We start from the raw sequence: 23,422 nt of genomic DNA, 5'->3' as shown, positions 1-23,422 counted from the left end.
CAACTTTTAAACCACTCATTTCTTTCTCTTCTCTAATTGTGCTGAAGAATACCACCAGACCGTGAAAAATTGTACAAGTGATAGTGTGTCCTTTCCTTGTTCCTGATTTCAATAGGAATGCTTCCACTCTGTTGTGCATAATGCTGGGTTTTGCATAACAGAATATCAGTTGATCCTCATTTTGTCAAAACCCTTTTTTTAAAATGGAGAATGGGTGTTCAATTTTCTCAAAAACCTTTAAACACTCATAAAAATAAATAATCATATGATTTTTCTATTTATATCAAGTGAAATACATTAATAAATATGCAAATATTGAAACAACCTTGTATTTATGTAATAAATTCCTTTGGTCACTTAGTATCAGTCTTTTAGCATGCTATCTGTTTGCACATACTTTGGGCTTGTTGCATTGATTGTCATGAGTAAGGTCGGTCTGTAGTTTTGTGTGTATGTGTGGATAGATGTATGCTCTTTGCCCTGGTCCATTTTAAGTTGATTTTTACTAGCTTCACTCTCAGATAGTGACCTTGTTGCCAATTTCCTCAGGGGTTCCTTACACTGGTCTCCTGTATGCCCATTACAATGAAACTAATCTCTTACACATAAATATTGGACTTGATGTTTATTCCTGATAATTTTGTCTTAAAATTTCATTTTATTGCAGCAACCTACCAACATCTTTTGATTACTGATTTTCCTCCTTAGGTTTTATTCTGTGACTTAAAGACACATTTGGAAAAAAATGAAATAAAATAAAGACACATTTGGCAGATGGGTCAAAAGCCAGTTAACAGACTAGGCTTTCACCTCTCACTTACCTTGTGAGGAAATACAGAAGGAAATCAGAATCAGGTAATGCCTCTCCATCCTATAAAGGAAGGAAACATAGGAAATCCTTCCTAGAGCCATGTCAGGTGACCACCTGACCCATCAAGGCCAACTGCTGCCAGGAAGGAGGGGGCTGTGGAGACAGGGAGTTCAGAGAATTTCTAAGGTCATTGCTTTGGTTTCTAGAGGTGTTTTTCATTGTTGTTTTTTGGTTTGTTTTTTTTTTTTTTTCATTAAGTCAGATGGCAGAAAGCATGCTGTATACTGGGACTGAGGGCAATAAGTGCAAGGTCATTTATGATTGCTCACTCCAGTTCTGACTTATAGCTTCAAACATTCATACCTTTTAGGGTCAGGAATCAGGAGCCAGCCTGTCAGAAGCCATTTGCCATGTTTGCTCAAGATTCCTACCCTATATAATGGGAGAAGAAAACATGATTCCAAGGGATGTTTCATGGACTGAAAAACAACGAAGAGTTCATTTTGGAAGCTATCAAAGGATACAATAAGTGTGACTTTTCATTTCTGATAGACTTATTCTTTTAGGCTCTGCCTACAATGCCAAAGCCATTAAAAATAATAATAATGGCCAACCAGTTATTTTGTCAATCTAAAACAAGATCTGAACACGTTTAGAATTATTTCTTCTTGGTGAATTGATACTTCTGTCATTCTATAATGGCCCTTGACTGCTGATAATAATCCTTGTTCTCAAGCCTGCCTTATCTAATATTAGTAAATCCCCTACAGTTCTTCTTGTTATTGTTTACAGGATATATCTTTTTCTATCTCTTTAATTTTAATTTATCTATGCCTTTAGATAAGTTTTATATTAAGGTATAAACTTGGGATAAGACTCTTTTTTTTTTTTTTTTTGCCCGTGAACATCCAAGATCCAATGTCATTGTTGGAAAGGCTATATTTCTTTCATTAAATTACTACTGAAACTTCATCAAAATCAGTTGGCCATATTTATGTGAGTCTATTTATGAGTTCTCTATTCTGTGGGTCTATGATCTGTGGGTCTATCCTTCCACCAATACCACACAATCTCAGTTACCATAGTTATATAAATCTTGAAATCATGTAGACCAATTCCTCCCACTTTATTCTTTTCCAAAATTGTTTTACCTATTCTAATTTCTTTTCCTTTCCATATTAATTTTAGAATAATTTTGTCTATATCTACCAAAAATGTTTTTCTGGACTTTAGATAGACATTGTATGAAATCAGTGTATCAGTTTGAGAACTGACGTCTTTATTATGTTGATTCTCCTAATCCACAAACATGGTACAGCCCTCCATCTATTTAGAGTCCTAATACAGGTATATGATTAGTTTTAGTAAAAACTGCCCATTGTCCATAATGATTGTAGCAATTTACACTCCCACCAGCAATGTATGAGAATTCTAATTCCTCCACATCCTCATCAACACTTTTTCATTTTGGCTATTCTGATGGGTGTGTAGTGATGTCGCATTGTGGTTTTGCATTTCCCTAATGACTTGTTACACATTATTTTTAATGTATACTGTTACATTTTTATGTTTTTTCCAGTTTTGTTGGTATATAACTGACATATAGCATTGTGTAATTTTAAGCTATACAATTGTAATGATTTGACATACGTAGACATTATGAAATGATCACCACAATAAGTTAACATCCATCACCTCACATGTTCACAATTTTTTTTCTTGTGATCAGAACTTTTAAGATCTATTCTCTTAGCAACTTTCAATTACACAATACCGTATGATTAATGATAGTCATCACCTTGTAAAGTACATCCCCAGAACTTACTTATCTTATAAGGAAGTTTGCACCTTTGGGCCACCTTCCCATTTCCTCAGCCCCCAGCTCCCTCTTTTTCCCCACCACCCCTGGCAACCACACATCTAATCTCTGTTTCTAGGATTTTGGTTTTTTTAGATGTGACATATAAATAAGATCATACAGTATCTTTCTCTGACTTATTTCACTTAGGTAATGCCCTCAAGATCCACCCAAGTTGTTGCAAATGGCAGGATTTCCTTCTTTTTATGGTTGACTAGTATTCCGTGTGTGTGTGTATCTCACATTTTCTTTATTCATTCATCCATTAATGGACACTTAGGTTGTTTCAATGTCCCGACTATTGTGAATAATGCTGCAAGGATTATGGGAGTACAGATTATGGGAGTACAGTACCTTCAACTTTTTGAGGAACCTCCACACTGTTTTCCATAGTGACTACACCCATTTACAATCCCACCAACAGTGCATAAGAGTTCCAGTTTCACCATATCCTTGCCAACACTTACTATTTCCCATCTTTCTGATGATAGCCATTCTAATAGGTATGAGGTGATACATTGTTGTGATTTTGATTTGCATTATCCCTGATGATTAGTGATGTTTCCCCAGAAACTTTTGTTGTTCTCAGGGGTAGAACAGAAAAAAAAAAAATGTCTTCTCCATCTACCTAGAAGGGGAAGTCCTTGTTTTGGTCTTTTTAGTTTGGGTTTGGCTTGGGCTTTAATTGTGCAGATCATGCATAATTGTGCAGATCATGCACAATTACCTGCATGTTTTTGCCACCTGGCAGAGAAAGCCTTAATTAAGCTTTCTGGTGATAATATATAAGGTGGCAATAGCCTGTTTAGCAAACACTGAAATCAATAGAAGATGAGTCTTTTCCATGTTTATTCTGTTCATATCAAAGAATGAATTACACTCACATATTCCTCGATTGCTTATTATATATAAGCCACTGTGCTTGGTTCTGGGTGTACAATTAATGAACAAGGTATTGTTCCTGCTCTCAAGAAATTATGGCCTGGTAGAACAAACAGAAAAGTAAAGTGATATTTTAATACATTGTACTAACTACTATAAAAAGGGTAAGCCCAGAGGAGGGCTAAGGAACCACAAAAGACTTTATAGATTAAAAATAGCAACAACAAGAAACCAACTTTAACTTAAAAATAAAGAAGTTTAGTGAAAGGGTATTGAATACAAGCAGAGTCAATGGAGCAGCTAGAGAAAGAGGTTCATGGAGACAAATCAAGGCAGTTTTAAAGGGTTTGGAAATTAGAACCCAGGTAGCATCTCTGAGCCAGAACATTCCCATCAGAGCCCTGCCAAGGGCATGGAGGAATTCCGATTTCTTTCATCTGGCACTATTTATACAAGACTCAACGTCCTGGAAGAAAGCAGCTGATTGACCAGCTTAGGTCCCAGCTCATCTACCTGATTATACTGGGGCCATGAGATGAAGAGCTAACTCCCTTTAGGTTCTGTGATAGGAGAAGACATTTCGTTTTACCATCACCATCTAACTAAGGATACACAAAGGAAAAAAGGGCTAATTATCCAAAAAGAGTGAGGTTGCTAAAGAAAGGCTGAATGCAGCCCAAAATGACAAAAGTCCATGGCAACAGGTAAGATGAAGTTGATTCTGGGGAAGACTTAGCTAGTCCTGGAGTGGGACAAGAGTATGTTTAAGGCAGAAAAATGGACATGTGCAAAGTCTGGAACAAGAGGCAGCATGATAAATTTAGACAAGTAAGGTAGGTCTAAATGCCTAAGGCACAGGTGGGCAGGTATAAAGAGGCCAAGAATGGGAGGAGATGATGTTAGACAGGAAAACAGGAGCAAGGTGATACTGCGTCTTCAAGATGAGTGAAAAGCTCAGAGTTCATTCCTAAGGATGAGGGAGATGTTAAAATGTTTTATGTAGGGTTATGACATTTTCATTTTTGAGACATGGCTTTGGCCATTGTGATAATCAGGGAGAGATGAAAGGAGCCTGAGCCAGGACGATACTGAGTGGATTGAGAGATGTGATTAATTAGACTTAAGGAAGGAGGGGGTGAGGGAGAAGGAGGAGACAAGATGATTCCCAGGTTTTTGGCTTAAGTTTCTGCATGGATAATAATGCCATACACAGAGAAAGGGAATTAAGGTGGGGGAAATGAGTTTGGTGTTGGACATATTGAGTTTAAAACAGATTGTTGAATATATGGTTTTGAAAGTAAAAAAATGAGATTTAGACAAAAGATTTAGGTTAGGTATCCATCATTATAGAAGCCAGAGTGATAAAGGAAACACCTCTGGAACAGTGTACAGAGTGAGAAATGAGACCTTAGGCCGGAACCCTCACAGCATCAACACTTAAGGACTGAGCTGAAGAAAAGCAGTAGCCAAAGAGAATCACGAGGAAGACCAGAGAGGTAAAGGGGCAAATGGAGGAGTGGTGTCAGGGAAGCGGACGTAGGGGACACGTTCAGCACAAGGAAATGGCCGATGGTGTCAGATGGTGAATAAAGTAAGGGGGGAGAAGTGTCCGCTGGATTTGTCAACAAGGAGGTGGCTGGTGTGTAGAAAGTTTCAGCTGAGTGGTGGGAGAAGTTGGCCAGACTGCAGGGGACCAAGAAGCAAGGAAGGGTAAGGACATGGAGACAGTGCGGCTCACGGGCACTCGATCCTACTGCACGTGAAAATCCTGCAGAGCTTTGGAGACTCTGGGCTCACCTCTCCAAATGGAGATTTGATTAGACCAGAGTGAATTTACATGATGCATTAGTTTTCTCTTGCTGCTGTAATGACCATAAACTTAATGACCTGAAAGGACACAAATTTATCTCACAATTCTGTAGGTCAGAAGACTGACATGGGTCTCATCGGGCTAAAAATCAAGCTGTCGGCAGAGCTCTGTTCCTGTCTACAGACCAAAGAAAATCTGTTTTCTTGCCTTTTCCAGCTCTTGGGGGCAACCCCTATGTTCCTCTTCAAAACCAGCAACACTGCATCTCTGTTCTTTCCTTCCATAGTTATAACCCCTTCTTATTCTCTTCCTCTGCCTCCTTTTCCACTTTGAAAGACCCTCAGGATTCCATGTAGGGCCCACCTGGATAACCCAGGACAGTCTCCACACCTCAAGATCCTTACTTTAATCCCAGGGAAGGTAACAGCACCTGGGGATTAGAACGTGACCATCTCTGGGAGGCTGTGATTCAAATTGCCACACATAACGTAAAATTGTCAACACCCCAGGTGATTTTCCTGAGCAGCCAGGATTAAGCAATACCAGAAGGAGAAAGAGGATGATAATGGAGTTAATAGTTCTTTGGTTTTGTCTTATTTTTTTTAATGGGGTGTGCCATGGTTGAAATAAAGATGATTCATTCCAATTCCTAGCTCCTGTTTTCCAGTGAAGTCTCAATAGCAAAATTGTTAGAGAAGAACCATTTTTACTTGACACCTTTTAAAGATGCCCAGAGCTCTTTTCCCCTTCTTCACTTACTCAAACCATGACATGTTCTATGAAGCTTCCAAACCCATAGTTATAATTAAAAAGATGAGCAAAAGATATGCAGTTGCATGCTCGAGGTGAGCCTGAAGATAGCCAAACCTAGATTTATAGAAAATGAGCTTTTCAGAGACAGAAACTGAAGAGGCTAATCTGAAATGAAGCACCATTTCTCCCCCTACAGCAGCCTGGGGTGACTTGAGACTGGTCTTTTGTCAGCACTGGGGACTCAGAAATGAAAGAGCGCACATATTCAAATGCCAAGTCTGCCATATTGCACAGAGAAGGCGAGCATGTGTTTTGGTTGGAAGGGGAAAGAGTGTTCAATTAATCCCGAAATGTTTGCAAAAACAAATGATGGGCAAAAAGAAAACTAAACTTGAAAGGAGTGTGATTTCTTTATGAAAGACCCATCTCCACCAGCCTGGCAGCCACAAAATCAACACGTCAGCCAGCCAGGCCGGAGCGGATAATTAGGAATCAACAGCAGCACGTGGGCCGATTTCGTGGAAACCAAGGCAGCGTGGCAGATGGGCAGGCCCCAGTGGCCCAGCACCCCGGGTGTGGGGGAGGCTGGGCCAGGCCTCCCGGGGGTCTTCCTGGGGCCAGGAACCAGCCACTTCCCCCTTTCCCTGGGGCCATCATGGGAAGCGCACATTCAGACTGCGCGTCTGTCCCCGCCTCAGCTCCCGGCCAGCGACAGAAGAACCCAGGACCAGAGTTAATCCAGCCCTGGAGGGATCCCACAGGCCTGTCAAAGCGAGGGGACTCCTGCCGGCTCTTCAGACGCTTTTCCCGTTCTGGGCACTCCCACGATTGCAAAGGATTTGAGGGCTGCCTTGCCGGGACCCCTTAACTACAGGGGAGAAAGAGCCACCAAAAAATACACGGATTCTGCTTAAGCGATTGCCTCATCGTGACATTTTTTTAGAAAATGAGGATTTACGTAATTCAGCTAAGGCCAATGCTGATCTACACAGAGCACAGGCTGGGGTTTCCAAGGGCACCTCCACGCCCCGCGGCGGCGCTGGGTCACGGACTAGCCGCGCCGTTGCGGCCGGACTTGTGCCTGGAAGGCACCAGCCTGACGGCAGGGACGCATCCAGCCCCCCGAGGCGGGCCACTTAAATGCCTGCTCTGCACCGACCCCATGGAAGACTGGATTTGCGTGGCTATCAGAGACCCTGTCAGCCGCCAGTCTGGGGTGAGCATGTTGGAACTGACGCAGCCAAACAGAAGGAGGGCCCAATATTCCCAAGCATCCGCACTCCGGCCCAGACTCCCGCCCGCCCCTTGCTCATTTCCTGAGGGGTACGGGCGGGCTGGGACTTGACGCGCAGGCAGCGGTGCGTCTGTATCGGGCTGGGCTCTCTCCTCCCGCTTTCCCCTCACCCCTTCCAGCGCTCTCGGGCTCCCAGCCTCCGCGGCCACACTCCCGCGGCTCACCACTCGGCCGTGCCTTCCTCCTCTGCTCCTCCCGGGCCAGAGCTCCGTCACAGAAGACAGGGTGTCCTGCATGACCCGTTTTGGCGAGAGAGTCCCCTGCCGGCTCCCCACTTCTGTGGGTAGACCGCTGCTCCCTGCGCAGAGTGGCCTCTGCTCTCGGCACCCCAACTGGGGGCTCTCTGCAAAGGCTCCAGGAGTCTCTGCACCCCTCTGACCCAGACGGTCTAGTTTGTTACTGGAGTATATTGCTTCCAGACTTTTCTCTATGCATTTTCACATACCTAAAGAGAGGTTTGTATCCAGGTCAGCTGTCTGTCTGTCCTTTCCCTGGTCTGCTCCTCTATCTATGGGCACCTTGTCAGCTCTGCCAATGGACGGCACTGGTGGGAGATCGGAGGGCAGGAGCCAGGAAGAAGCCCCCCTCCGCGTCCTACGGCATCTCCTCCATAGCTTGTGACCCCCGTGTCCGGCCCATCACCGTCAGCTCCCAGAGTGTCTCTGATTCTGAAGGCCTGTCAGTACAGTCTTCTCTCCTGGTCTCTCTCTAGCAGAGAGATGGTAGCAGCTTCCCACTGTTACTAGTCACCGGGTGAGCTCAACATCTTTTACTTCTCCCTTTGTTCTTCCACCTCCGGAAGCCAATCCCCGGTGTTAGATTCACTTATAAAATCATCCCAGCCATTTCTAAGTGTACAGTTCAGTGGTGTCCAGTCTATTCATCTTACTGTCGATTCGGTCTATTTTAAACAACTAGAGACGTTTCTATTTTCCCGATTCACGTAGCTTGTGGAGTGGTTTTAAGAAACAGATTCTCATAAGAGAATTCTGGTTTGGGTTGCTTACCTGTTAGAACATGAATATAGTGATGATCTCCTTGCAAATGGAAGGAATATGTGGCATGCAGCGGCAACACCTTCCTTAAATTATCACCGGCAGTTTGCCTGGGATAACATGCCAGTTAAGACAAGGCTTTGGGATCTCAGGAACAAACTGAGGGTTGCTGGAGTGGTGGGGGGCGGGAGGGATGGGTGGCTGGGTGATGGACATTGGGGAGGGTATGTGCTATGGTGAGTGCTGTGAATTGTGTAAGACTGATGAATCACAGACCTTCACCCCTGAAACAAATAATACATTACATGTTAATTTAAATAAATAAATAAATAAATAAATAAATAAATAAATAAATAAATAAATAAATAAATAAAGGAAACTTTATTTAAAAAACAAAACAAAACAAGGCTTTGGGAAATCAAGTAACTCCCACCCTCAACTGCTGTAAGCTGTCAGCGGGCCTACTGCTTCCAGAGGTGCAGAGAGCTTACGAAAGGAAACTATGAGCTCAGGCACAGGTACAGAACCATCGAGCTACTTCGGTGTATTTAAAAGAATCTCCTTTTTCTAGTAGCCACGGGGTAGACAAGGGTGAACATTTGGCTCCAACCCTAATTGCACGTGTTGCAGAATCACAGTGTAAGCTGAACACTAAACCTAGCCATGTCTCATATGTTAATGTCAGGGCATTATTTGAAAATGACTGGGATCCTGACCCTTGAGAGGGGACATTTGGATGACACACTTAGAACCTTGAACCAGAAAAAAACCCTGAACCTTCCTGTCCTACGGAGGCAGTCCATCGTCCCTTGTCTGTGGAAACAAGCTTTCCCCTACTCAAAGTCTCTGTAATGTAATGATCTTACCCCAGGAAGCTTCTTGCAATGGGATACTAGTCTCCTCAAGACCCACTCCTACTAGTTCTTTCTGCCTCTGGATTCATAAATGGGATCGGATCCCACGGTACTCCAGGTGCGTTCTGAGAAAAGGCATTTTATACACCACAGGAAAAGTAAGATCTTGCTCATTCTTATGAGCGGACACCTGGAGAACAAGTGTGCAATCAGATTCTAAGGGTGACAGCCAAAGAACGAAAAATCGCATTAGATGAAGCTGAATTTGTCAATAAGGACACACTTAACTCAAGATTCCAGACTTCCTGTTCTGAATCATGCAGCTGAAAACAGTTCCAACAGTTTCTTTGATTGGTTGACTGAAACTTGGATGCAGCTGCCTACATTCAGTTACATTGGGATGCCCCAACTTCCCTGGTACAGTGAGCTTTGCATATTTGTCAGAGCCAATGTCCATGGATTTAAGGAATGCCTCATTTATCAACACGGTATTTCATACATTCTGAGCAAGTAATACATTTTATAGCAAAGGAAATGGTTTCCTCTGATGGTTTCGCACCCATGGAATTAATTCACTGACCTTACCATACACCTCAATTGCCCAGAATTAGCTGGCCAGACAGAATGGCTGGGTACAGACCCAGTTACAGTGCCAGATGGGAGACAACACCCGGTGAGCTGGGTACTATCCTGTAGGACACCATCTATGCTTTGAACTGCAATAAATGGCTGCTGCTCTTTCTCCTGTAACCAGGTCACATGGGCAAGAGAACCGAGGGGTGAGGACTGGTCCCATTCACTATTATATCCATTTCCAGAGGTTTGCTTCCCGTCCCTGCAATCTCGGGAGTTTTTCCCAAGGCTTCCACAGGGAAGAGGAAGGGGAGACTGCCATCTAGCTATTTGGATTTCTGCATGCCAGTGGATCAACAGACAGAGGATGGGGTGGATTTCAATTACCAAGGGGAGATTGGGTTGCTACTACACAGTGGAGGCAAAGAAGCATCACTGGAGTCCAAAGGATAATCTCACACACCTCTTAGTGCTTCCAAATAAAAATCAATAGAAGAATACAGCAATCCAATAAAGGCATGGCCACTGAAGACTCAGAACCTCCAGGAACTGTGATTTTAGTCACCCCACGGGGTCAAGAACCCTGATCGGGTGGAGTGCTGGCTAAGGGCAAGGCAACAGGGGATGGGTGGTGGAAGAATGATAAATACTAACTGTGATAAATATCAACTGTGGTCCCATGACCAGTTATAGAAATGATGACTCTAGCAGTTACGAATATTTCGTTATGTTTATATTATTCAGTTCTTTCATTTTCTCCTGTTGTTTTAGGATAAGTGTTCATGATATTTAACTTTACAGCTAAGTCGATAAGCCATCAGACTGCGAGAAGCCACATCCATACCTTTGGGAAAGATCATATCAACTGGAAAGTATGTGCTTGAAATAGATGATGACAAATGATGGGACTTTGGATCTCCCCTTGATAAGAGGGTGAGAACTTTGGTTTATACGACACATACCTCATGTCAGACAGAAGAAAATGGATGCCAGGTTGCAAAAGAAATACACTGTATAGGTCAAGCCCATCTGCTTCACATCCACTTTCTGTTCCTCTTTTGCTCTATTCTGTACTTCAGGAACTACAACATTCCATAGGCTCTCTTTCTTCCTGGCTCCCAAGTAGAAATGACCAACACGTGGTGATAGGAGAAGACTGGAGTGTGGGAGGAGAGAAGCCAAGGCATTTCTCCCCCTCACTCTGCTTCCAGTGGCATCTCTCGTAGTGGTTGAAATTCCTCCATGGCTTCAGACCTCCACGGAAGTGACCTAGCACCTGGGCTCTGGTAATACTCTCTTCACTTTGTCTCTCCAATGTAGAGGGGCTTTTCACCTTTGTAAGAAATTCCCTTTTAAATATTTATAGGGCTTTATATCCTGCTGGTTGGACCATAACTGATAGAGTTTGTTTTAGTATATTATGTTATATAAGTAGGCTATACATTGTTCAACCCCTTGTTCTTTAATCCTACATTGTATCGGGCAACCTCCTATTTTAGACAAATAGATCTAACACACTTTTTAAAAATAATTCATATACCATAAAATGCATCCTTTTAAAGTATATGATTCAATGGATTTTACTATATTGCCCACAAAGTTTCAAAACCACCAGCACTACCTAATTCCAGGATATTTTCATTACTGCCCTAAGAAATCCTGGATTCATCAGTAGTCACTCCCCATTCCTTCCCTCTGCCCGATCCCTGGAAATGAACATTCTACTTTCTGTCTCTGTGGATTTGCCTATTCTGGACATTTCATATAAATGGAATCATACAATATGTGGCCTTTTGTGTCTGGCTTTTTACACTTAACATGTTTTCAAAGTTCATACATGTTGTAGCATGAATCAATGCTTCCGTTCCTTTTTATGGCTGAGTTATATTCCATTGTATGCATGGGTATACCACCTTTTGCTTATCCATTCATCAGCTGATGGACCTTTGGGCTATTTTCACTTTTCATCTATTAAGAATAATGCTACTGTGATATTCATGCTCAAGGGTCTATGAGAACATACATTTCAGGGCTCTGGGTTATATCCTGCTGGGTCATGAGGTAACTCTTTGTTCACCTTTCTGAGAAACTACCAAGTGTCTTCCAAAGCAGCCGTACCATTTTATATTTCTAATTCATTCTTTTTAATAGCTACATAACATCCCACAATATAAAAATATTAATGTTCTATGATGAATCTAACACTTCCTCTCTTAAATACATTTAAATTTTTTCCATTTTTTCATGATTATAATTAATCATGATCATGCATGAACACATAACTTGTATACTTCCATAGGTATAGGGATTCTTACATGTGAAATTGCTGGGTCAATTTAATTTTTTGCTTTAAAAATTTTTTGCTCTCCAAATTTTTGCTTTTTAATTTTTTACTGTTTCAATTTTTGCCTTGAAATGTGCCACTGTACCACCAAAAGGTTGCTACTAATCTACACTCACACAACAGTGTATGAGAGAGCGAAATTTTCCCACGTGCCTGCTAATACTGGGTATGTTTTTGTTTTTGCTAATCTGATAGGGACAAACTTTGTCTTACTGTTTTAATTGCCTTGCTCTGATCGCAAAGGAGTGGCAGTAACTGCTTTTTCAAGTACTCATATATTTATTACCCAAACATAAATAGATTGGGTGATTTCTAAGATCCTTTACCGCTGTAAAATTTGACTTGTGTGATTTATGCTCTGGCAAGAAATGATGGTTATGACAATGCTGGCTGAAGCCAGAACCAGCTTTATGGAGCATGTGATTGTTTAATTGTGTTTCCTAGGTGCTGGGACGGCCCACATGCTCACCAACGTCCTCCTACAGGATATCCATTAATAGAGCCACATCTCTTTATATTTAGCCCAAGGCAAAAAATGCCAATGCCCCCAGAAGAGGCACAAGTTAGCACACGGGGATCAGAGCAAGTTTTACCTAAAATTAGGCAACTGATGTTTGTGAGGGCAAAAGAACCTGGAAGACTACAGGACAGAATTGACCTACTTCGCATTTTTACCAAAAGTCACCTGTTTCCCGGAGGGGAGACTGTTGTCATGAAATGGGCCTTGAATATAGAGTCAGAAGATTTAGGGTGTGGTCCTGACTCACAACACACTCATGTGAGGTCTTGGGTCATTTCCACACTGCCTCATTTTTCTAGTCTACTAAGTGGCAATATTCCCTGTTACACCAAATTATTACAAAGTTTAAATAAGAAAATGCAATGGAAAAAAAAAATACAGTGTTCTCCCTCAAAGCCAGTGAGAGCTATGAGTTCTCTCCCACACCCAGGGGCCCCAGAAACAGCAGAGCTGGGCCGGCAGTCAGATGCAAGTGCCTGGCAACTGTACCCCTCCACTTGGGCCACAACCCCAAAATGACTCTTCTGAGAAGCACACAGGTGAGAAGAGCCACACGCGACCATGCTCACCCATTCCAAAATTCAACACACTTGGGCTGAGGTCCCTGTGCCAGGTCTTTCTTCATCTCCTAAAAAGATGAAGATGGTAATTGAGGGACCCAGATGGGCTTTGTTTCTGTTTTACTAATTTCTCAGGTTATCATATTCCACTGTGTTTCCTCTGTTGTTGCTATTATTTTACAAACTCTTCCTTGTAAATCAAAGTGGTGGCTAAACTTGGGAGACAGCTAGCAGCCTGGCCCTCGCCTTGTGCCATAGAGAGCCATCTGCCCAGAGTCCATGCTCTCCAATTCCTAATTAAAAATTGTGATAGGAAGTCCCTAGGGCTTACATCTCCTATCCCCATGACATCTAGATGTGACCATGTAACAAGTTTTTACCCAGAGAGAGTGTGAGTTTGAATCACATGTGTGATTTCCTGATCAGAGTTTGTTTTGTTTTGTTTTAAGGTTTTATTTATTTATTTGACACAGAGAGTGAGAGCGAGAGAGAGTGCACACAAGCAGGGGGAGTGGCAGGCAGAGAGAGAGAGAGAAGCAGGCTCCCTGCAGAGCAGGGGAGCCCAATGCGGGGCTCAATCCCAGGACCCTAGGATCATGACCTGAGCCAAAGGCAAACGCTTAACCAACTGAGCCATCCAGGGGCCCCTCCTGAGTGGAGTTTTTGAAAAGTGGGAGTACCTGCTTCACGTTCCCTTTCATCTTCTGCCAGCCGGACACAGATGATCATGTGGCTGAGAGAATGGCTGAACCGCACAGTGGAAGGAATCTTGGTCCCTGGGGAACCACGATGAGGAAATCTGGCTGGCCTTGACTATTATTACTATTATTTAAGTGAGAAATAAAATTCTACTATTTAATTTTGAAGTCTGTTTGTTCCAGCAGCTGCCATGACTTCAACATCCTGCCTGAACACATTTCGCCAACATGACCATTTGAATAAACAAGATACTCACAAACCTCATGACGCTCCCAATAGACATCTTCATTACAGCCTAGAATTTTCTTCAAACAGAAAGCTCATTAAATTACCCTCATGTCATAGGACAGCTCCATTCTGCTACATCCAGCAATTCTTGGCTTGTGCTTTGAAAATCTCTGAAGCATGAGGAACAGATGTTTTACAACAAAAACTTACAACAAATATGTTGATTGTATGTTACCGAAAATTATCTGGAAGTGTGCAAGATTCAAAGAAATATTGTAAGAATAAGATCAGTCTCATCCAGGAGCCTACAGTTTAAAATGAGAAGGCAAGATGTTTATATAAATAACTCTACTTCAAGAGAGTATGTCTGGTTCTTACCAGGAATAGCTGCCCTAAGACTTTTAAAGAGGGTGAGATAATTTTTATTTGGGGGCAGTAAGGGAAAGCTTCATGGGGGAAATGGGATTTGAGCTATGGCTTGCAAGATGGGTGGAATTAAGTGGTAGAGTCATGGATGGAGGCCAACAGAAATTAAAGTGGCAAGTTAAGTTACTGTTATATGCTAGACATCTAGAAGGTCTTGAATGGCAGCCTGAGGAAGTTAGACATCATTATAAAGGCAACAAGAAGCTGGTTATTTTAGATCCCCCTTAAGTCCTAAAATGTTAGAGCTAAATATGTGACTTACCCATAGCAAAAGCCATGCAGCTGCCTGTTCTTTTCAGAAATATACTCCAAGCCTGCTCTGTTTTCCTGTGGCCTACTTTCATGGTCCCTAAATTTCAGTAATTCAAATGCCACCTTCACAGTTTCATTCCATTCCCATGTACGGTTTACACAGTTATTACTTAATATTTTTCTTTAAGGCTACTTCTCATTTCTTTCTAAGCAAAAAATATCTGTGAAATTACAGAGTAGACTACATGCTAGGTAAAATTTTTTCTAATGTATCATCACATAAATGTATGCCTATTAAAAGTTTAATAAAAGTGTTCTTCCGTTTGCCACCGACATATACTCAGGTCCTATTAGTGGCTCATAGGTCACAGTTGGAAATCAGGGTCCTGCTCTGAACCAGCACACACATCCTCCCTCCTGAATTCCCAAGTCACTTATCTGTCCACACTCACTCCCCCATCTTATTGGGTCCATGGTTGGGCTCAGTAACTGATGAGTAGGTAATGTTGCCACAGATATTCCTAAAATCTTACTTGGGTTCAACAAAATGAAAGTTTTTGCTCACAACACAGGTAAGACAGCCTTCCTCCATCTCATAGCTAAATTCATCTAGAATGCAAGGCCTCCAGAGTCACCATGGTGGAGAGAGAGAGAGATAGAGAGAGGAGCTGGAGATCATTTGGGTTTATTGAAGCACCAGGTTTGGAAATAGCCAAATTTCCAATTTGTGCTCACATCCCATTGGCCCTGTAGGCCCAACCCAGCTGCAAGGGAGGTTGAGAAATACAGCCAGTCTTACAGATATTAGTGAGCACCGAGGGATCTCCACCACGATAAACTAATTACAACTGACCTAGAGATCCTGTGGGTCGTTGCTCCAAAACTGCCCCAGGATAGAGCTGGGTGTCTCAGATCTGCCCTTTCCAGCTTCCAGAGGCCACACACGTTCCTTGGCCCCTGGCCTCCTTCCATCCTCAAAACCAGCAATATTGCACTGATTCTTTTTCACACCTATCACTTTAACACCAGCTCCTCTGCCTTCCCTCTTCCACTTTTAAGGATCCCTGTGGGATGACATTGGATCCACCACGATAGTCCAAGATAATCTCCTCATCTCAAATTTAGCTGATCAGCAATTTAATTCCATCGGTAACCTTAATTCTCCTTTGCCATGTAACAGAACCTATTCACAAGTCCTGGAATTTAGGACAGAGACATCTTTGGGGGGGCCAATCTTCTGTTCACCACAGAGGCCAACAGGCCATAACCAGGCCACGGACATGTTTTGTTTCATCAGCCTGGTGTTTCCTTTTCCTTTCCTCTTTTAAAAAATACCTTTTGTATTGGGATATTTTATATATTTTTAATATAGCTTCTCTTAAAACCTCAAGAGATCTAGGAACAAGGGCCTGGATTCCCTCATCAAAACAATGGGCTGGTATTACAACAGTCAAGATATAGAAGCAGTGCAAGTGTCCATCGATAGATGAATGGATAAAGAAGATGTGGTACATATAAATATATGAATAATATGATAGATTTTAGATAAATATATATATATATGGGATATTATTCAACCATAAAAAAGAATGAAATCTTGCCATTTGCAATGACATGGATGGAGCTAGAGAGAAAATGCTAAGCAAAATAAGTTAGAGAAAGACAAATACCATATGATTTCACTCATGTGGAATTTAAGAAACAAAACGGGGGCAGGGGGCGGAAAGAGAGAGACAAACCAAGAAACAGACCCGTAACTATAGAGAACAACTATAGAGGACAAATGGATGGTTACCTCAGTTACAAGGAACAAACTGATAGTTACCAGAGGGGAGGTGGCTGGGGGGATGGGCTAGATGGGTGATGGGGATTAAGGAGCGCACTTGTTGCAATGAGCACCTGGGTAATGTTTGAAATTGTTGAATCATGATATTATACCCCCAAACCTAGTATAACACTGTATATTAACTATTACGGAATCAAAATTTTAAACTTAATTAAAAAAAAAAAAAGAAACAATGAGCTGGTGCCACGGCGTGGCTGCCCTGTTTAAAATGGGGCATGGGCCCCCCTGATGCGTGACTTCGGCCACTTCCTACTGCCACACACTCCTGGCCCACTTCAAATTCTGTGACCTGCCTTACCCCCCCTTTAAACTTGCAGACTTTGCACCAGCTGTCACTTCACTCTGTCCGTGGTCTTCAGACCTCCACCCTCTGTTGGCAGAACGCCCCTGGTTCAGGAGTCCGCCATCTGCACAGAAAGTCCCGAGAGCCCTTGCTTCTGACTCTAGAAAGCTCAGGAGGAAGGCCGAGCTGCGGCGAGGCAACCGAGACAACCGAGAGAACCGCAGGCACTCACGGATCCCGCCCCGCCCTCCCCCGGCCAAGCCTTTCAGGCCTCCGCGTCCTAAAGCTGCTGGAGAAGCAGGGACCGAAGGGCATCCTAGAGCAAGCGACAAAGTTTTAATTTGCTGTCGCTTGAGTAATGCGTGTCCCTCTTCCTTTCTCTCTTCGGTCCTTGCAAAGACACCTCCTCTGATGAATTTCTTGACTCTGACAACAGGCCCCCTGCTGGCGCCCGTCCAAGCGGCACGCCGCGCGCTTTCCCTGTCCTCGCGGGCCTCAGTGAAGGGCATCCCGCTTTGTTCCTCCCGCCCAGGGCCCAGATCCGCCGCCGGCGCCCGCATTAATGACACTGCAGGCCTGGCCCTTCGATCCTCATCAGCGGCCGCGCATCACTCGCCGCACGGCGGCTGGGCAGCTGCGGGCGCTGCGAGGGAGACGAGCTCTTCGGGACCCGGGACCCAGGTCAGCTGCGGGGCCTCGGCCCCAGACACCCGGAAATCGCATTAGCCCGGCAAGTCTCTCCCGTCACCCCGACGGGGCGCGGAAGAAAGAGACCTCAAAGACCTAAATTACACTGACACTCTTACCAAGGTCACAGGAGGGACAAGGGCAGGAGCCCTCCGGCTGAGTCCAGTATTCCCCCAGCCTCCCTCTTCTGTGCTCCACCTTGGTGGGTTTTGCCATGTCTGCAAAATACCTGTAACTTTATTTATTTACCATTTTCCTTAAATCAACTGTATACTGATTGGCTTTTATTTAGCCCCATTCCAGGCAACAATAACATGCCTCAGGGCGCCGCTGGGATACTAGAGTCCAAGGGAAAGCACTTGTCATGGGGCAGGAGGTCAGAGTAGGCACACTAATGTGGTAACTTCCTGGCCCGGCCCCCCCCCCCCCCCCCCCCCCCCCCCCGCCCCTGCCCGCCATGAAGCTCACAGCATTCATTCTTCCGCAGACCTCACTGCCCTGTTCAAGTATGCTTGCATGTTCCTTGAAGCAGACTGGGGAGAGAGGCCACACTTGCAGTCAGAGTGTGAAAATTTCCCCGGGGGGGGGGGGGGGGGGGGGGCTGGGGGGGAGGGGTTGTCGCAGGGACTGCTGAGGGGGAGGGGGCAGGCCCTCAGGAGCGCGGAACGGGGTAAGTGAGGTGGGTGACTGTGTCACTGTGGCTGAAGGCTCTGGGGGTGGATGCCCTCGGGTGAGAATGTGAGGAACACAGAGTCTGAAGGGATTTTCCGTCCTCAGGCCTGGCCCCCGCAGAGCTCTGATGCCACCACAGAATGAGAGAAATGCAACGCAAAGCCCCTCTTCTCTCCTGTGAGAATCAACCTCCTCACACGCCGCATCACTGTATCTCAGCTACCCTGTGGAATCAAGAGAACGGGCTTCAGGTTCAGCTGTGTGGGAGACCAGCTGTGTAACCACAGGAGGCGTTTTACAGCTCCAGATTCCAGGCCCAAAAGTGCAAGTGAGGGGTTGGGCCACCCCTGCCCATGGAGCTGTGACAAGCACCCCTACGCCCAGGGGGCCTAATGCAGGTCAGTCTCCAGGAGGGCTGCTTATTGTTTCTGCCAATGAAACACGTATTTTCACTTCAGTACTCCACTTAGAAAACAAAATTAGGAAGACAGAATTCAGGCCGGGCGAGACTAAGGCAGAGGCGACTCTGCATGGCACCATCGGAGGTTCAGGCCCATATCTCCTCAGTATCTGTTCCCAGGAAACAAACACTGCTCCCCTACAGTCAAGGACCTTAGTGGTATGAGATGAGTGCCTGATGATCCAGAGCCAGGGAGAGGAAGAGAGCAGCATTCCTGCTGGATTCAGCCACACTAGGGAGGGGCACACAGGGACCTGGGGCAAAGAACGGGGGAAGAGTCACTTGGGATTCTGGGGAAACATATGGAACCAGGCTCTGGATAGTGTGGCAAACCCCATAATTCCTTCCTGGCAAGGGACTGCCAATATTCCAGGTGCTCTGTTTCAAAAGGCCCCATTTAATGACCATAAGTGAGACTGTTCTAAACCGCCATCTGTTGCCCACCTTTTGCAAATATTTAATTCCGTTCACATTCTATTCACAAGGGAAATGGTGACTCAGAGCTGTTTGCCCACCATGAATCTGTCCAATGGAATGATTAATGAATACTAAATGTCAGGCACACAAAGACAGCTGGGACCACGGGGACACTGGGGAGACCTGCCCTCTCGGAGGATAACTGGTGAGGAGCCGTCGCTTTCCCTCCCTCTCCCCCCTTCAGCTCCTCATCTCCAAATGCGAGGGATGGGGCAGCACCTCTCTCCTGGGAGGCTTTCTTACCAACAGCTTCATCAGGAAAAGACACAAGAAAGAAGCGAGGAAGGCTGTTCTCCACGTCTCCCCCACAAAGTCCAAGGCCTTCAACTCATGGCTTTCCACTGTCCCTCCCCATCTCCTTCCCGAATACCTTGGTTTCCAAATTTTAAACTCCATCCTGCCTTTTCCCGGACCTCTTTCCACCTCATCCTATCAAGGAAGAATAAGCACGGTAAATGGCAGCCCCCCCACCGTCTCGGGTCTCCTGATTTAAACCCTGCTTACCTCAACCATGTCATGAGCATTACAACTTTTGGCTAAAAAAAACTGTAACTATCAATATTATTATAGGGAGACAATGTGTCTTCCAGATGCCCATTCAGAGCATATTGCACAAATTGGGGAGTTCTCACCTAGCACATGGTTTCCAACAATTATAAGGAAGATATATTTTCTTGGGTTTTTGGTTCCCTCTATAAATTTTTCCACCCAATGGGCTATTATTTAAATAACAGTGTGTTGGGGCGCCTGGGTGGCTCAGTCGTTAAGCGTCTGCCTTCGGCTCAGGTCATGATCCCGGGGTCCTGGGATCGAGCCCCACATCGGGCTCCTTGCTTGGTGGGAAGCCTGCCTCTCCCTCTCCCACTCTCCCTGCTTGTGTTCCTTCTCTCGCTGTGTCTCTGTCAAATGGGTAAATAAAATCTTTAAAAAATAAATAAATAGGGGCACCTGGGTGGCTCAGTCGTTAAGCATCTGCCTTCGGCTCAGGTCATGATCCCAGGGTCCTGGGATCAAGCCTCGCATTGGGCTCCCTGCTCGGCAGGAAGCCTGCTTCTCCCTCTCCCACTCCCCCGCTTGTGTTCCTGCTCTCGCTAACTCTCTCTCTCTGTCAAATAAATTAATAAAATCTTTTAATAAATAAATAAATATAAATAAATAAATAAATAAATAAATAAATAACAGTGTGTTCATACTCCTGACTCTTCAATTTTCTCCCTTCACAATACACGCCAGAGCTGTTCCATGTTAGATTTATAGCAGTAGATCTATAGTTCTACTTCAGTTTGGTCAATGGCTGCAGAGTATTCCACTGTATACTATAATTTGTTCCACCAGTCCCATGTGCATGGGCCTTTAGGTTGTTTCCAGACTTTTGTTATTTTATACGATGCTACCAAGTGAGAGTGTGTGTGTGTGTGTGTGTGTGTGTACATTTCAGCACATGGTCAAGTATATCCATTATCCATTTATCTAGGATAAATTCCTAGAAGTGGAATTGCTGGATCAAAGGGTATGTTCATTTAACATCTTTGTAGATAAATACAGCGAGGTAGAGTATAAATCATAATTATAAATCTTACTGATGGCTTAGAGAACTAAACTCCAGAAATGAATACAGGAAAAGCATCAATCCTTTGTGGACTGATCTTTTTACCTACCCTTTTTACCTACCTTAGACATTTCAGTTTACAAGATGTCTGTGTTCTAGGTGGCCTCTATTTTAGGCGGTTAAATACAATTTTCTGGAATAACTGGAATATTAGAGATAGGAAAAGTGGCAGATTAATAAAAGGACAACAGAACATTGAGAGATCAGCTTCTACTTAGCTGTTCTCTGTTCTTTTCTTCCCCACTCAGTCTGTGCCTGGCTTGATATAGACCCTCAAAAAACTATCTGATGAATGAATGAATGAATGAATGAATGAATGAACAAATGAATGAATAATGTAACAATGAAGACTAGCTCAAGGATCCAAGATCAGTGTTTTAGGTTTGGCCATTCTCACCTCCTTTTAGCTGTACCCTGGTGAATAAGTACCCTTTAAATCTATTAGACTCAGTTTTGACACTTTGTGTATGGATCTATAGGCTTTTGGCTTTCATTTCAAAAATCAATTATATGTTGGGGTGCCTGGGTGGCTCAGTCGTTAAGCGTCTGCCTTTGGCTCAGGTCATGATCCCAGGGTCCTGGGATCGAGTCCCACATCGGGCTGCCTGCTCGGCAAGAAGCCTGCTTCTCCCTCTCCCATTCCCCCTGCTTGTGTTCCTGCTCTTGCTATCTCTCTCTCTGTCAAATAAATAAATAAAATCTTTAAAAAAAAAATCAATTATATGTTGACAGTCTCAGTAGCCAAGAATGATAGGTTCATGTCTGTATGCTGGTATATTTTGGAGTCAGATGCAGAGCCCTCAGTTCCTAAATACTGCATGACCTAGCAGAAAAAGAACTTGGGAATTGGTGAGGCTCTAAGAATAAGTTCTGGCTTGACCTGTCATCCAACACTGAACACACAGAACAAGGAGACCATGGCTGTGGCGACTGCCAGTCCTCCTCTTGGACTGAAGCACATCGTGCTCTAAACCTAAAATGTGCTAGAAGTAGAATTATTGGGGGCACCTGGGTGGCTCAGTCAGTTAAGCATCTGCCTTCAGCTCAGATCCTGATCTCAGGGTCCTGGGGTTGAGCCCCACATTGGGCTCTCCACTCGCAGGGAGTCTGCTTCTCCCTCTGCCTCTGTGCTTTCTCTCTCACTTCCGTGCTCTCTCTCAAGTAAATAAATAAAATCTTCTATTTTAAAAAAGAAATAGAATTTTTAAATATGAACATAATTAATAACCATGTGACTTTAAAGTCCTTAAGCTACTCCAAGTCTCAGTGTCCTCATCTGTGAAATGGGGATAAAAGCGTCCATACTGTGGTAGGGCCAATGCCGGCATTATACTCATACATGCAAAATAAATGTCGTTAGTATCTTTTTTTCCCTATATCTGCTCCGATTCTTCTCACCCCTGCCAAATGAGGAGCACCAAAAAAAAGGAAAGAAAAAGAAAAGAAAGAATCCAATCCAGTGACAATCAATCCAACACTTAAACATGTAGAGCAATTTCTTTAGTTAATTCAGATTAACAGCCAATCTTCCAGCATTTCACGCCCTTGTGTCTGTCTTCCCCATAATGACAGCTGGCCTTTAGAGAGCTTTCTGGGGAACTGATATCCACCTATGCACATCCCTGTGCAACTAGCTATATCTACAGATCCTCTAGTCTCCCTTTTCTGCCTGTCTCTTGTGTTGTGGGGTGTTCTCTTGGCTAAATCAGGACCTGGTGGACCTTCTCTGCCGAGAAGCCCCGCTGGCTGGGCTGGGACTGTGAACTCCCCAAATCTGGCTGCTCCCATTTGATCCACAGACTGAGCAGCCAGCCTCGTACTTCTTAGCTGCACTTTCGATTTATCACAACTACTGTGAGTCCATCTCCTCACTTCCACCTGCTCCCACAATCTCCCCAGTCTGACTCTAAGTGGACTCTGAAAACCTCTTAGGATTACATTTCTCTCACTTAAAAAAAAACCTAAAGGCACACAGTCCAGGGTTGTAGCTCCATGAAATCACCAGGGATCTAGGCTTCCCATATGTTTGCTGAGCATGCTTCTATGCTCCAGATAACCTCAAGTTACAGGATGGCAGCTGGAGCTCCAGTCATTGTGTCCAGCTTCCAAGCAACAGAAAGAAGGACAGGGAACGTCTCCCTGCTGGGTTGGTTTCCTTTAAAAAGCCATCCCAGAAGTTTCACTCAAACATTTGCTCACATTTCATTGTCTGTAATTTAGTTTTATGGTCATATCTAACTGCAATATAGTCTTTCAAGTGGGTGCATTTCTGCCCCCAAATTGGAATTCTGTTACTTAAAAAACAAAGAGGGGTACCTGGGTGGCTCAGTCAGTTAAGCACCCAACTCTCGATTTTGGCTCAGGTCATGATCTCAGGGTCGTGAGATCGAGGCTGAGCGTGGAGCCTCCTTAAGATTCTCTCTCTCCTCTCCCTCTCCCTCTGTCCCTCCCCCATATCCCTTGCTCTCTTGAAAGAAGAAAGGAAAGAAAGAAAGAAAGAAAGAAAGAAAGAAAGAAAGAAAGAAAGAA

General features: G+C 44.1%; 1 long non-coding RNA gene across 1 annotated transcript in view; it reads right to left on the bottom strand.

The window, feature by feature from the left end:
• Positions 1–23,422, bottom strand: part of LOC118016854 — a 151,991-nt gene that overhangs the window by 4,288 nt on the left and 124,281 nt on the right. The window contains exon 3 of the long non-coding RNA XR_004680941.1: positions 822–964. This is a non-coding gene — a long non-coding RNA (uncharacterized LOC118016854). The remainder of the gene's footprint in view (positions 1–821; positions 965–23,422) is intronic.

Source organism: Mirounga leonina, unplaced genomic scaffold (genome assembly GCF_011800145.1).
Source record: "Mirounga leonina isolate KUSES-001 unplaced genomic scaffold, KU_Mleo_1.0 Mir_168, whole genome shotgun sequence".
NCBI lineage: Eukaryota > Metazoa > Chordata > Mammalia > Carnivora > Phocidae > Mirounga > Mirounga leonina.
The sequence above is the reverse complement of the archived record's forward strand: the minus strand, read 5'-3'. Positions and strand labels throughout refer to the sequence as shown.